Raw genomic sequence first — 15,221 nt, 5'->3', positions numbered from 1 at the left:
CTAGTTCTGAGGAAGGGTCACCGGACCCGAAACGTTAACTCTGTTTTCTCCTCCACAGATGCTGCCAGACCTGCTGAGCTTTTCCAGCAGTTTTGTTTTTGTTACACAATATAGTTCCAGATCTCCCTTACGTTGCAGCACAGACTCCAGTGACAAAAATATCCACAAAGACCTGAACAATCCAATACCATTGCCCCAGCAACAACAATGGTCTCCTCAGAAGAAGTTTCACCGGGTGCTTCTTACAATCAAGTGCCACAGGCTAAGAGGTGATCTGCTGCCAGCCAGTTCATCTGTAAAAAGCTAGCAGTAACTTTTTCCACAATGACTGTCCTTTAAAGACCTCCTTCCAGTGTCCAGAAAGATCTAAACTAGCACCACAAAATCAAAGCTGCATTTTTGTCTTACCACGACAAGTGTAAATAAAAAAAAAAAATCTATCTACAACAGTGGTTCTCTTGTTGCCAAACGCACCCTACACTGCAACACAGAGCAGGTTCAGAAGCAAGAAAATTAACGTGACCATGCAACCAAATGCTTTGGAATAAAAATGAGTTATGAATCTCTCATCCATTCAACAGCTCACATTAAGATTCTTAAATTAAAAATTATTTGAAAACTTGTTCTTTAATAAATTATGCTTTATATGTCAACCTCTGATGCCGATCATGACTGAACTCATTTTGAATACTAGGGTCATTTGGTCAGCTGCACTCAAGGGATTAAAAATCAAGTCTCAAAAGTAGTTGAAATATGCCTTCTATACATCACTTAAATATCCTTGAAAAATATGACGATGATATATCCAAAGCATAAAAGTAACTGAGGTGCAGTCACTTTAAGCACCGTTCCACAGTAATCACTAGCGAAATAAACTAAGTTACTTAATTCATTTTGCTGCAGAATAACTTGTAATAGCCTAAGCCATCTCAACGAATATAGTTCTTTCTATAAAATCTTCTTTGCTCCAGTCCTCATTATTGCTTAAAGATTTAAAAGATCTGTGCTACTAGAACCTTCTGAGGATCTACTCATGCTAATGGCCCTCGAATTTGTTGGAAACAGCCCAAAAATTTTAAAGTAGAAATGAGTTAACAGCCTAGTTATCTATCTTAACTGAAAATGTTCTATTCTGTTTGTTTAATGATAACTTTATGGTATTGGTGTTTTAAGTCGAGAATAAACAACACAGAACATCGTGAAATTCAGTCTCTCGCACCAAAAGAAAATAATAGCTACTTCTTGTCAAATTACAGCAAATCAACTCTTAATGCATTTACATGACTTTCTTCATACACTGCTTAAGCAGAACCAAGATCCCATATCAGATGTTGCAAAAAGTGAACTTTGTTCCTAAAATATTAAATCATAACGATGCCATACAACATGTTACGTGTTCATCTTCCATTATCAACAGTAATTTTATGGCTATGGTGTATAAATAATAATAAAACTGCTTCTTACAGTTAAGGAAGAAACCATTCTTTTGCTCCCTGTTATAGTCTTCTTCCATAAATATAGATAATTCGTTTTAATCTAAAAACGAAGTACTGATGTAATGACAAATATCCTTGGTGAATGTGATAATCAAGTTGTCTCAATTCAAATGGGCTATCTTTTTCTCCTCTCTTCACATTATGGTACATCACCTGCCTAAAAGGTCTGTCTAGTGGAGATAAAGTAGTAGACACAAGGGACTGTTTTCATCCCAAATGTTCTGTTTTTTTTTTACAGTGAGTCACAGCTACAACCTACAAACAGGATAGCATACAGAGTAAATATGGTCAAATATTCCACAAGACACGGGGCATGGACCCAGTATATTTGGAATGGGGAGGAAAAGTGAGAGAGGGTGATGAAATGAGCTATGTTGTGGAGTAACCCAGATTTAACTGGTGCAAACATGGTGATGTACAGACATTTTGAAATTGAACAATCTTTAAGAAATCAAAATTTCCCTTGGATTTACTGAGTGAGACTCAGCCTGTAAAAGAAATAGGTGGGGCAGGAAGGGCTGCACGCAGCCTACAGTACAATTGGGTTTGATAAAATCAATGCAATTTTCCCATTCCCACTGAACCAGGATTTAAGTGCTGCAAAAGTCCACCAGAATACTCCAGAGTTAACCGGCAATTAAGGGGAATAATTGGTTCTGGCAATGAATGGTTACAGTGCCAGCAATAAATTTCATATCATGCTGGAGTGAGATTATATCTTTTAGTCACAGAAGAATATCTGAGCACCTGTTTGGCTTAATAATACATCACAAGGCGTTGGACATACAACATACAGCTGTGAGCAACTAACAAACAATCCAGTCTTTGTTTGGTTTAAGAAAATAAATAACTAAAAAAAAAAGTAGAAAATGCATTGATTGTACTTGCGTCAATCTTGGAAGTGTATCTGCAGGGGGTTACTGTAACTTTTCTAAGTTCATTCATCATTATATTACTGCAAATTCATTCAAATTTAACAAACCACCAAAACAAAAACAGCCCCACAGAAATTCCTCACACAATGCATTCATTATTGTATTAGCACTTCCTCTGAACCATGTGGAATTCAGAGATCAACATTAATTAATTATAAATCCCTCAAATAAACAGTTATTTTTCTTCCCCATTAGGCTGAATCCCTGAATGCCCATATTGAAAATGTCAGTCAGCAAGTGAGGCAAGCAACTGCTAACCAAGTCTGTATGAATGGAAAAAAAGTGTAGCAAATGACTTCGGAATCATGTCGTCACTTCATCTTCAGAGGTGAAGTTCTGTTATAAACAGAAGGGCAAAACCTGGGTATCTTTTACATTGCACTTTAGGATGCTAAATTATGGATCAGGAAAAGACAGAACTATTCATGCGCAATTTGAGGAAATACTGGCTGGGAAACTAGGATGTGATAGTAACCCTTACAGCTGATCGTCATCACAGCAAACAACGTGCAGAAGAATTGTAATTCATTGTGTCAGCCATGAACAGACAACCTCGGAACCAGAAGGCTGTAGGCTCAAGTCCCACTCCAGGAACACGAGCACAGAATCTAGGTTGGCACTCCAGAGCAGATTGTTGGAGGTGCCGTCTTTCAGATGGGATGTTAAAGTGATAATCCTTCTTAGGTGAAAATAAAACATCTCATCCGATTAGTCGTAGAAAAACTGAGCAGTCTTCCTTGTTGTCCTGGCCAATATTTATTGCTCAACTAATCATTAAATCAAATTATCAAGATGTTTTATGACCATTTGTTGAATCTTTCTGTTTGCAAAAAGGGATTATAACACCTTAGAAATACTCGATTGCATTTAACTGGGACACCATGATCTCATGAAATTCATCTCAAAAAATCTCCTGGAATGATAGTGATTGCAGATTGACAGTCCACTTGGGGATCTAGCTGAACAATGAGAAAACAGAACTTCACCATTCCAGTGTGAGCACAAATGGCAAAGTAGAAGTAACCAGTGCATGATCCCCTGGACACACTGGGATTTGACATTCCCCTCTCACTCTAAACAGAGCACATGGTAGGAATAGGTTAGACATAACAGCTGTAGTGAAGGCTGCCAGAAATACTTGCTAAACATACTGCTCTTCCTAGTAGCTCATCTTTTAAAACAAACATGTTCCTAAAAGTATGTTTGGCACTTTTGCTGTCTAAGACTCCAGTTAAGCAACAATTTAAAAACTGACACTCAAAATTAATAGTGTCAGAATGCAAATGCGAATTCAATTAGTGCAAAAAAAAAACTGAGTCATTCAGATGCTATTTATATACATAAATCTGCAACCAGAGAACGCTAAATAATCCACATTCTGAAAATTGAGGATTCCTGACCTAATGAAATGAATAGACTCCATATTCAAATTACAGCAGTGTGGCTACATTTATTAAATCGCTCAGCTGACCTTTATTGGTCTTAATACAACTTGCTTTTCAACATCACTGGAACAGTTCCTCTATCTGCAATGCTCACTATTTCTCTCTCCACAGATATTGCTTGACCTGCTGTGTGTTTCCAGCAGTTTCTGGTTTCATTATTTCACATTTTCAACAGTAAAAGTATTTTGCTTCTGTTACTTCCAACACAAATGTTTTTTGTTAGTGGAATAATGTCAAAATAAAAATCATTAAAAAGCCCACACATTACCTGCTAATATCCAGCTTTCTAGCACACACAGGCCCATTTAACATAGAATCATAGAATTCTTACAGTGTGGAAACAGGCCATTTGGCCCAACAAGTCCACATCAACCCTCCAAAGAGCATCCCACCCAGACCCATCCCCCTACCCTAACACGAGAACCCTGCATTTCCCATGGCTAATGCAGCTAACCTACACATCCTTGAACACTATAGGCAATTTAGTATGGCCCATCCACCTAGCTTGCACGTCTTTGGACTGTGGGAGGCAACTAACGCAGACGCGGCGAGAACATGCAAACTCCACACAGACAGTCGTCCAAGAGTGGAAAATGAACCCAGGTCCCTGGCATGTTGGGAGTCAGTTCTCCACTTCAATGAAGCATTTCCAAATTTCTCCGTTTCAGTATGGCCCATGCAGGATTGATTAAGGACAACTTACATTTGTATAGCACTCTTCAAGGAAAGAGGTATGTCAAACAAAACAAGTTTTAAGAGCCTTTGGAAGATAACGGAAAATGTAGCGAGGGGAGAATGAAGAACTTGGAGGAGTAGAAATGCACATTAGGCCACGTGTTGAATGTGTTGTGTTTTTTGGAGGGTTTCTCACTTTATCTTACTAAAGTCACCTCATGAACTACCTACCCCACCCCACGTAGCTCTCTCATCAAACTGTAGCCCCCCAGCATACTGCGGGTCATTCCCAGGACATCTTGCCTTTCAGTGGGTATCCGCTGAAAGACCGGTACCCAATAGGCTGTTGTGCCCCTTATCAAGCGTTGACCATCCAGTGTTGCCCCTCACTGGCATAGTTATGGCACAGCTGCCACAAAGTCTCCTTACTCATAGCACATAGTCAGCATGGTTGATCCCTTGCACCTCTCACCCAGTCACAGTTTAACCATCAGGCCACTGAGTTTACTTGTCCTTAACTACATCCTGTCTGAAAACCCTCTCTACATCACGGCTATTGTGTCCCCAGTATCCACTGAGAGGCCTGCTGCTTGTCATTTTCCAGTAGGAGAATGTCACATAAGCGCAAACAAAATGGACACATTGCAAACGTGAGCTTTTATTTACAGTTAGCAAAAGTGAACATAAAATGAATACAGGCTGCAGTTTGCCCCCACAATGGAAACCACAAATGTGACCGAACCAAGCAGATGACTGGCAAGACCCAGCCCCTGCACTGTGCGTGGACTGTGCTTGTGACTGACGGTGATGGGACCCCCTGACCAACAACAACGCCCCTCCCCACTCACTCATTCCTTGACTGGATTGAGTCCTAGATCCCACCTGTTTCCAACATGACCATTTGATTGAATAAGCACACATGGTGTTTGCTGGCATATCTCTGTTAGACTGACGTCTCGATGTGCTGTCCAGGAAGGTGTCTCACCTACACCAACAGATTCTGACAACCAGCCTGTGTAACTGCACAAAACAACACCTCAATCTGGCTGAACACACTAACAGGCATGGCACAAAAATGTAAGGCATGGATGCTGAGCTATGTGAACAAATGCCAAGAGGACCAGTGAACAGGCAGCCCTGAGGTGCAGCCTGGTCCAGTCGCTGAGCTGTCTGGCTCTGTAAGTGTCCTGGCAGTAGGTTTCAATGCTAGTTGCTGGTGCACCCTGTAATGGAGCTGCTTCCAAAGGGTCCTGCAGAGAGCTGTTATGAAGATCACAGGGATACCATGATGATCATGAGGGTTTGGAAAATATCAGACACCAAAGTCTGCGGACAAGGGGCACATGGTTGTGCCCCAAGTAGCTGTTTGGTGCTGAGCAACACAGAATCTCCTTCAATTGAGTGGCGAGCTGAAGTCACCAGGTTTCTACTCTGTACTTCCATATCAACGTTTCTTGATGTCTAGCTTGGCACATTTAGTAAAATAGGAAGCTGCATATTAATGACACAAGATGCGCATTAATAAGGTCATTAACAAACAATAATTCCCCTTCAATTGGCAACTTGCTGCTGCCTAGAGAGAGATGTGCCTCGATACCTGGCAGTTATGTAAAAGATGCAGTGAGTTGCTCCCAATGTTGAGCTAGGCCTTGACAGACTTTTCACATGATTCTACCGTAAACCTCATCATAGTCCATGTTGTTCAGGTCCCTACTGGATTGTATCCGTTGTTTTAGGAGGTAGCAGAAACCAAGATTGGAGATTTTAGGCTAGAGACTGCAGCAGATGTGGCAGAAGAACTGAAGTGGAAGACGTCGCTGTGATACAGCTGAGCTGGCAGGATGGTGAAATTCCAAATCAGGAGACTGGGTCTCAATGACAGCCCACACTCTCAACTGGCAAGCTTTAAGTCTGTTTACAGCCTGCAATGATAGTTCAACTCCAGGAGAAAGAAACCAGCAGAATCAGTTTCATAGAAGCAAAACTTCTACCAGCTGATCATGATCCGAGTGAAGCTGGCAGCAAACATGGGCAAAAGTACAGCTATGCCTATGGTGAAAAGAACAGCCTCAGTTGTGGGAGGCAACATTGAGAGATGTAAAACTATTTACAAAATAAGATAAACATAAATGGAATAATCACAGTTTGTCCAAAGTTATACTTTCTTCATCCTTCTGTACAAAGTCTTGTCACGAACAATAGCTTTTTTCTTTAAAAAAAACAGAGACAACAATCACATCAAAGATCCAAGACAGAGCTGCCCAGGAGACAATCCACTTTTTCGCACTTCCTTTTATTGCCAAACCGTTTTTCATATAACAAAGATAGGTTGTTAATCAACACATAAGATGACCAACAAGTTTCAATAGTAAGCCACCACGCCTATGGGTATTGCTCCAGTATCCAGAGGAAAGGGTAAAATGAATTTCTCTGAACGTGCCAAACCTGTTGTCAAGACATGTACATTGCTCAATGAAGTTCAAGGAATCAACTGATATACCCTGGACAGTGATAATACAAGCATTAAAGGAGTTCAGGATAGCAAGAAAAAAAAATGAATAAAATGTCAGCCATGAGTAAGCCAAATTCTTGAAGATGCTCCGTTTTCTAACATCCAAGTACGAAATTATTATTCTGAACCAAACAAAGTTGTATTTTTCAACTTTTTTGATGTCATCCTAGCAGTCACTGTCAAAACAAAGTTGACTTTCTGAACAACAAGGTGTTTGTAAATAAATGCGCGAGAAGCAATTTCTTTTATTGGTTGCAATACCTGGACAGATTTCTATTCTTATATTATTCCCAAAATCCATTATAAAGCAGATGAGATTACATATACCCCAAACAGAAATCAAAAGCAATAACATACTTATAGAACAAACTTTTAGCTTCTGCCCTGGTGCAATGCAGTGTAAAATAAGCAAGATGCTGAGACTGAATTTCTTATCTATGGCTGAAATAGCAGAGCAATATATATCAGATTTTTCACAACACTGCAAGTTAAATGACTGAAACTTAACTGAATTTCAAATAAGTGAAATGAACAATCCTTATCCTGTTAGCTCAATAAACTTCTTAAAATAGATCAACAGTCCTTTTGATCAGCCATGGATAAAGTCAAAGTTGAGTGTAGCAATAAGCGAGAGAGACTGAAAGGTAACTGAGTTGAACTTCCAGGTTCAATGAGTTAATCAGTTCCCACTAGGTGAGAAGTGCTTTTACAATTGGTGAGAAAGCACCCTAAATTAGTGCAGTCAACATTCCCATTCCTGATCACTGTCCAATATCAGTGCCGGAACGTGACTTTTAGATAAACTGTGATAGCCTGACAGCCTGCCTATATTCACAACATCTAGACTCGTGACTAGACTACTGGAAGACTCTAACTGTACCCTAGCAACAGCCAGAATCTTTAGAGAACAGATGGTGTGGGAGAAAACTGATAGAACTACATTTACAGCAATTCACTTGTATGATCCCTCTTACCCCATCTTCATCCATAAACAAATCTTAAAGTGAAAAACAAAGACACAAAATAGACTCATGGGCTTCTACCACATTGAAACTTGTTATCAGCAAGTGCACTAAATAAGCTCAAGAACCACTACCAATCTCTTCCATCCACAGAAGGAAGAACAGAAGTAAACCATGCAACTTTAAGAGCAACTTCCTTCTCCCAAAGATTGTTCTGCCATTCCTTTACAGCTGTATATAAATGCACGTAGCATTCAAAACAAAATAGATTAACTGATTAGCCAAATAGGAGATATATCAAAATTCGCAGATTAGTTACATTCCAAGAAGAAAGAACAATGCTAAGGGCAGGACCCACTTTCCGTCGTTAACAAGAAGTTAAAGATAGTATCAAATTTAACAAGAAAGCATGTACTTAAACAATGGATGGTAGCAAGTCAGAAGACTGGATTGAATATAAAAAAAAACAATAGGGTTTGATTAAAGACTGATAAGGAGACAAAAGAAGAAATTTAGCTAGATACATAAAAACAGATACTAACAATTTTGACAGAACATAACAAGGCTACAAGGGGATATAGATGGGTTCAGTGAGTGGACAAAATCTGGCAAATGGAATATAATGTGGAAAATGTGAGGCTGCCCATTGACAGAGAAAATAAAAGAAGCATATTATTTCAATGATGAGAAATTAGAGTTCTGAAATGCAGAGGGATTTGGGCATCCTCGTGCATGAATTGCAAAAGGTTAGATATACCAAGTACTTAGGAAAATTAATGGAATGTTATTTATTGCAAGGGAAATTGAATGCAAAAGAATGGAGGTTATGTTTCAGTTAATGCAGAACATTGGGGAGACCACATTGGGGAGACCACATTGCGGATAATACAGACTCCTTATTTGATAAATGCATTGGAAGCAGTTCTAGACTAAAACCTTGAATGGGCAGGTTGTCCTATGAGGAATGGTTGAACGGGCTAGATTTGTATCTTCTAGAGGAAGAGGCAACTTGATTGAAATATATCAGACCCTGTGGGGTATTGACAGGGTAGATGTGAAAATGATACTTCCTCTTCTGGAAGATTATAGAATTAGAGGTCACTGTTTAAATATACAGGGTTACTTATTTAAGACAGAGAGGAGGAAAAAAAATCTCAGTGTCTTGAATCGTTGCTTCCACTGCCATTTGAGCAACAGAGATCCAGAGTCTTTGAATATTTTTACGGCAGAGTTCAACTGATTCTTGATAAGGAAGCCGTGGAAGGTGCAGTAATTAGATCAGCAAGATTTTACTTCATGGTGGAACAGGCTCAAGGAGCCAAGTGGCCCGCTCCTCATTCATATCTTCATATGTCTGATCCAATCCTCAAGTCCATTTATCTTGATTTAGTTCCCTGACAACAGCTACCAGTCTCAAACTTGGAAATTTCAATTAACCCAACATCTAAACTCTTTTGGAAGTGAGCTCCAGCTTCTCACAATTGTTATAGAAAGAGCAGGTTCCTTATTTCAACCCAACCAATCAATCACAAATTCTAGTACGTTCCAATTCCCCTAAAAAAGAATATAATGCTGACACAGAGAAACCATAATTTTAAACATTTCAATTAGATCATCCCCTCAATCTCATAAACTGAAAGGAACCAAAAGCAAGTTTTGGCATTCTCATAATTCAGTCCTTTAAGCCTTTGTATCATTCTGAAGAATCTAGGCTACACCCCTTCTGGGACTAGTACTTTTCCTGATGTACAAGTTCCAGTTGGGATTTGAGCAAAGCTCTGTACTACTGAATCTTCATTTCCACAACTATGTAATCCATTCCCCTCGAGATAGGGGCCAACATTCCATTAGCCTTTCATCTATTCACTCAGATTTTAGTGATTTTAAAACACAGATGCCCTTTGTTTCTCCATAACTCCTAGTCACGCCCCATTAAGAAAAATACCCTCATTTGATTTTCTCAAATCTGAAGTGGATGGTTTTACAATTCCCTGCATTGCATTTCATTTGCATTTGTTTTGCTCACTCACTCACTCAGTTTATGCTTTCCATTTACTCTGCGTAAGTTAGTGTTATCTGTGAACTTGAATATGCAACTCCCTAAAATAGAACAAAGAACTGTAAATATTGGAGATCTGAAACAAAAAATGAACAGAAATTGCTGGGAAAACTCAGCAGGTCTGGCAGCATCTTTGAAGAGAAAACAGAGTAATGCTTTGAATCCGGTGACCAGAGTCCAGTTCTGAACAAGGGTCACTGTATTTGAAATGTTAACACTGCTTTTTCTTCACAGATGTTGCCAGACCTGTTGAGGCTTTCCAGCAATCTCTGTTTTTGTTTGTACACAACTCCCTACTCCTTCATCCAAGCAGGTATGTAACAATGAATACCTGTGGCATACATACAGGATACTGGGAAACAGCACATGTCACTTTCCACTATTCTTTTTGTTATTATCGTCTGTCCTCAACCTCACAACTAATTAACAATCCACTGAAGGTGCTCCTGAATACTGGGGCACTTGACCAGTCGGCTGGTAATTTTTTGCAAGTTAGGTAGGAGAGGGGAAGAAGCATGTCCATGTTTGCTGGATGGGCCACACAGAGAAAGTAATATGAAAGCTACTAACAGGAAGTGTTAGAGCTGTATACCTTTCCTGTTGTCCAAAATGAGTTTGTATCAGTGTACTAATCCATTATGCCTGTGGATAACTTTCTCTTTTTATTGGAAAGTAGGAATTTAACTGTATCATGTTTTGATTTTCAGAATCCATTGCATTTGATTGACCATTTACAGTGCATGTGAAAGTCATATTAATCTGACTAATACATCACTAAGTAATTTGGAGGAATCATTAAACCGTTTTGAAATTTGCTGAATCAGTCTCTATTGAGCAGCATAGCTGGGTTACTGTAGAAGTCAACCTCGGAAGCGATTTAATCCTAATTATACAGCAAGAAAGTTAGAGTCAGATGCAAATCTATTTGTGAAATTAACCAATGTTTCCATTACTAGTTCATTGCGCTTCATTCACCTTGTCTTGTTCAACTGGGAACTAAACTTAAAGATGACGTTTTGTGTCATTTCCTATCACTGTTTAATTGCTCACCAATTATATGATCTGACAAAGTGTCTATTGTTACACAAGATGCATCCTGCGAGATATCGGCACCAACACAGCTGGGAAACACATGCAGTGCCAAATTTGGGCCCAAGTCCTGCCTAGGTCAAAGGCCACTTATTAGGCCATAAGATATCGGAGCAGAATTAGGCAATTTGGTCCATTAAGTCTGCTCCAGCATTCGATCATAGCCGATACTTTTCTCAACCCCGTACTTCTGCCTTCTTGTCATAATTGTTGATCGCACTACCAATCAAGGACCCATCTATCTCAATGACCGGGTCTCCACAGCCCTCTGCGGCAATGAGTTCCACATCCTCTGGCTGAAGAAATTCCTCCCCATCTCAGTTTAAAGTTCTTGAGTAGAGTTGTAGCTCCGGTTGTGGATGCTGTGGCTGGTTCGCTCGCTGGCTTGGCGAGTGAACCAACCACATCATCTCAGTTCTAAAGGGTAGCCCCCTTTTTGTTGAGACTGTGCCTTATTCATGCTTCCATTCTGCATTATTTATTCGTTATGAATAAATAAATACAAAATTAATTCCTTAATCAGGAAAAGAGTATGGAATAAATTTATTATACAACAGACAGTACTCCCTCTGCCCACACATGAACTTGGATTACAATCTGTGTACCAATCTCAGTTTGGAAAGTTTGAAGCACTGAGCAAAACAGAGTGCTGCTCACTGATTGCTTGTCGTTCTAATTTCAATATCTATAAAAAATTTGCAGACAAAAAGAAATACAATCCTGGTGTTGCAACACAAAATTTGGAAAAAGGAAATCTGTTTAAAACACACACAAGCTTTAATCCAAAAGCCTGATTTGTGACAAGAGACTGTGTTTTACATTTTAAACTACATAATTATCACGACCTTATAAGATAACTGACCTTGTAAGGTCATTCACAATCACAATGATGTCATCTGTTCTTTCAGTAAGACTTCAAATCTGAAAACTCTGAATGTCAAAATGGTCGACTTCTAAAACTGTAAACACTTCTTCAAAGCAATTTAAAAATCAATGGATGTTTTAGCAATAGCTATTTGCTAGTGATGCCAAGAATAAAGTTACTAAGTTGCCCTTTTGAAACAACTTTTAAGATGATGGGAGGACTTTTACACATTGGTAGTTTGTGGAATCTGTGGACTGGAGCAGACAGCAGGGCAGCAAATGGGGAAAGAGAGAACCACAGGAAGGGAGGAGAAGGAATGTGTTGGGGGGGTGGGGAGAACAGAGGGTGGGGAGCAACAAGAAATGGGGGATAAAGGGGACAAATGAGGGAGTACAGAGAACAGAGGTAAGAGACAGGGAACTGGGGGGGAAGTGGGGGGAGCAGGAAACACAGCAGAAAGGGAAGAAGAGTCCAAGTTCATTGGCTGCAATTTGCCAAATACTCAGTGTGATGACAAAGACAAAATCTAGGGTCCCGCTCTACGCTGATACACCCGCCACTGGGCCCAGTTTACTGGGCAGGTACCGCATGGCTCCTGGCCCCTTCTGGGGTAGTCACCTTCTCAATCAGGCTCCTCCCCAGGTCAACTCTGGACAAGTAACATCAAGCTACCCTCATTCAGAGTGAAGGATGTGACCAGCTCCGACTGTGAGTTGGATCCTGGGGACGGCTGCCTAGACAGCGGGACTGGTCATCCACCCAAAAGAGGTCAGAAGTGTGATCATGTTGGAGAGGGAGTCGGGGAATAGAAAAGGTTAGGGTGATGGCTGTGAGAGTTAAAGGATAGGAAGCGGGGGCTGGAAGCAAAAGCTGAAGGTGCAGATTGTGATGTGCAGAGGGTTTTATAAGACAGGAAAAGTGTGGCTTGAGTTGGAATGGAAAGGGCTGGTGGTATGGCAGCAGGAGGATGACAAATTGGGGGCATTTGAGAGCAGAGGGGAGGCCAGGCGAGTTCTAGGGGCAGTGAGGGGGTCATGGACAGCAAGTGGGCAGTTAGACAGTGAGGGGGCATCAGGAAATGGCAGCAACAGGTACTTGTTGGCAATGGGGGTGGGGTGGCAATGGTGGTATACAGTGACTGCACTATAGTCAGAATGGGCAGGGCAGAGTAATGGGCAATGGGCAGTGAGGGGGCAATAAGTAGTGGGCAGTGAGGGGGCAATAAGTAGTGGGCAGCGAGGGGGACAATTGGCAGTGGGGTGTAATAGGTAATGGGCAATGAATGGGAAACGGGCAGTGAAGGAGGGGCAATGGGCAGGGTAGATGGGTTGGAGAGGGGTAGGTGGGTGGGAGAGAGGGAGGGAGAGGGAGAGGGAGAGGGGTCACTCCCCACCCCCCACCTCCACCCCTGTCCAGCCGGCTCGGTACCTCTCTCTGATCGCCGCCAAGTTAGAGCCGCCCGTCCCTGGGCGCCGCCGCCGCCGCCACTCTCTGCATCTCCATCACTCGCTGTGCCCACACACGTTTCCCGTCGGATGTCCGCAGACAGCTGGTCCACATCCAAAACACACACAAAAAAAATGTTAAAAAAAAACTTAATCCTCCAACTAACAGCCTGTAAAGATCCGAGTGCCGGAGCCGATCTCCTCTCTCCGAGCCGGTCAGCAACAGCAGCTCCTTTCTTGCAGAGGTAGAGAGATCCAAGCGGCTTCCTACGTTGCTGCCTAAACCCTGGGCGAACGCCTCTCACTGTTCGGGGCTGCTCTCGGTGGATGGGAGAGAGAAGGGGGTGGGGGGGCGACAGCAGCTTCCTCCTCTCCTCTCTTCCTCCAGAAACAAACAGATGGGAGTTAGACACAGACAGACAGGAAGGGAGGGGGTTGGGGTGGGGAGAGGAGCCGCGCTGCCAGGAGGGACACTCGCTTGGTCCGGCTTCGCCTGCGATCGTGCTGCGCTCCGCGGGCGGGGTCTGCTCCAAACCAATGACACAGCCCCACATGGACAGCCGCGCCTCCAGCGTTTCCCCACTCTACAGCCGCTCGTCTTTTACACTCAGCCTGACAGCGGAGGCGGGGGGAGAGCTACCTTCACCCAAATCTCCCTTTCACACACACACACAGCTGCAGCACCGCCTACAAACATCCAACTTTCCAACTGCGGCGTTTCCATTTGACAGAAAAGAAACAACAATGCAATCGCTCTCAAATCTACATAATAAATTAACTTGCACTCTTTTCTTGTTTTCCATTTTCAGTCGTGGAAAAAACATGCACCGCAAGTGAGGAGGCCTTAACTTTTTATTCGGTGCTTGCTTGCTACAGCTACATACCAATAGTTGACCTCTGCTCAATTAAAACATATGCTGTTTCATTAAATACACACCTCAACAAGACTGCAGACAGCAGTCATATTTTAATATTATCTAATTGAATATTGATTTAAAAAACGCGCACCCACCCCGAAACTAAGTTACAGGGATGAGCTTTTTGCAAATATAATTTAAATAAAACGCTTGAGTCATCATGTTAAGTTTTAAAACAAAAAGTTTCAGCTTGAATTTAACAGGACTGTTTGCATTTCTGGTCGTCTATGACGATGGACTCTGACTTGAACGTTGGGGTGTGATCTTGAGATGAAGAACTGTCTGCTCCATTATAGTTCTTTCATTGGTGGTTTCAGGTTTAATCTATTTATATCACCTACAGCATTTAGCAATTTTTTATGCATGTGGGTCAAACCGCACTGAGCTTAGGTATAAGGCAAGTTGAGTGGCTCAACACGCCAATTACCCTTTCGCTCTCGCCACTAGCGTGTTGTTGTTACCTTCGACATCAGAAGTATAAAAACGATGGGAAAGAAAATCACACAGTTCCTTTGACGTTGATAAGTTGGCATCTCTGCATGGGCATGGACCAAAGATTTACAAACAGTTACTAAATTACAGAAACTTTAACGAATCTTGGCCAACCTCGACCTATTTAGATCACTGCCCCCACATGAAAGGGAAACACGAGTTATCCAGCTATATAGCTAAATAAAATAACCCCGCTTCACTATTTACATATTACATTTCATGATACGCCAGTGCTAATTTCAACCAATTCCAAGAATCCCTTGAATTTCAAAAGCTTGTTTAGCCACTTTTATATTTAGCAAATAACCATTATATTTCTGGTGCTCATC

General features: G+C 41.4%; 1 protein-coding gene across 3 annotated transcripts in view; it reads right to left on the bottom strand.

Moving 5' to 3' along the window:
* Positions 1–14,110, bottom strand: part of LOC109934160 (C-terminal-binding protein 2) — a 271,333-nt gene extending 257,223 nt beyond the window's left edge. For 2 of the 3 annotated variants that reach the window (XM_048608970.1, XM_048608972.1), the window contains exon 1: positions 13,467–14,110. The gene's annotated coding sequence lies outside the window, so the exon portion shown is untranslated. The remainder of the gene's footprint in view (positions 1–13,466) is intronic. The other variant, XM_048608971.1, reaches the window with a different exon arrangement.
* Positions 14,111–15,221: the final 1,111 nt, after the last annotated feature.

This window comes from Rhincodon typus, chromosome 20 (genome assembly GCF_021869965.1).
Source record: "Rhincodon typus isolate 14 chromosome 20, sRhiTyp1.1, whole genome shotgun sequence".
Taxonomy (NCBI): Eukaryota; Metazoa; Chordata; class Chondrichthyes; order Orectolobiformes; family Rhincodontidae; genus Rhincodon; species Rhincodon typus.
This window is presented reverse-complemented; position numbering and strand designations above follow the sequence as displayed.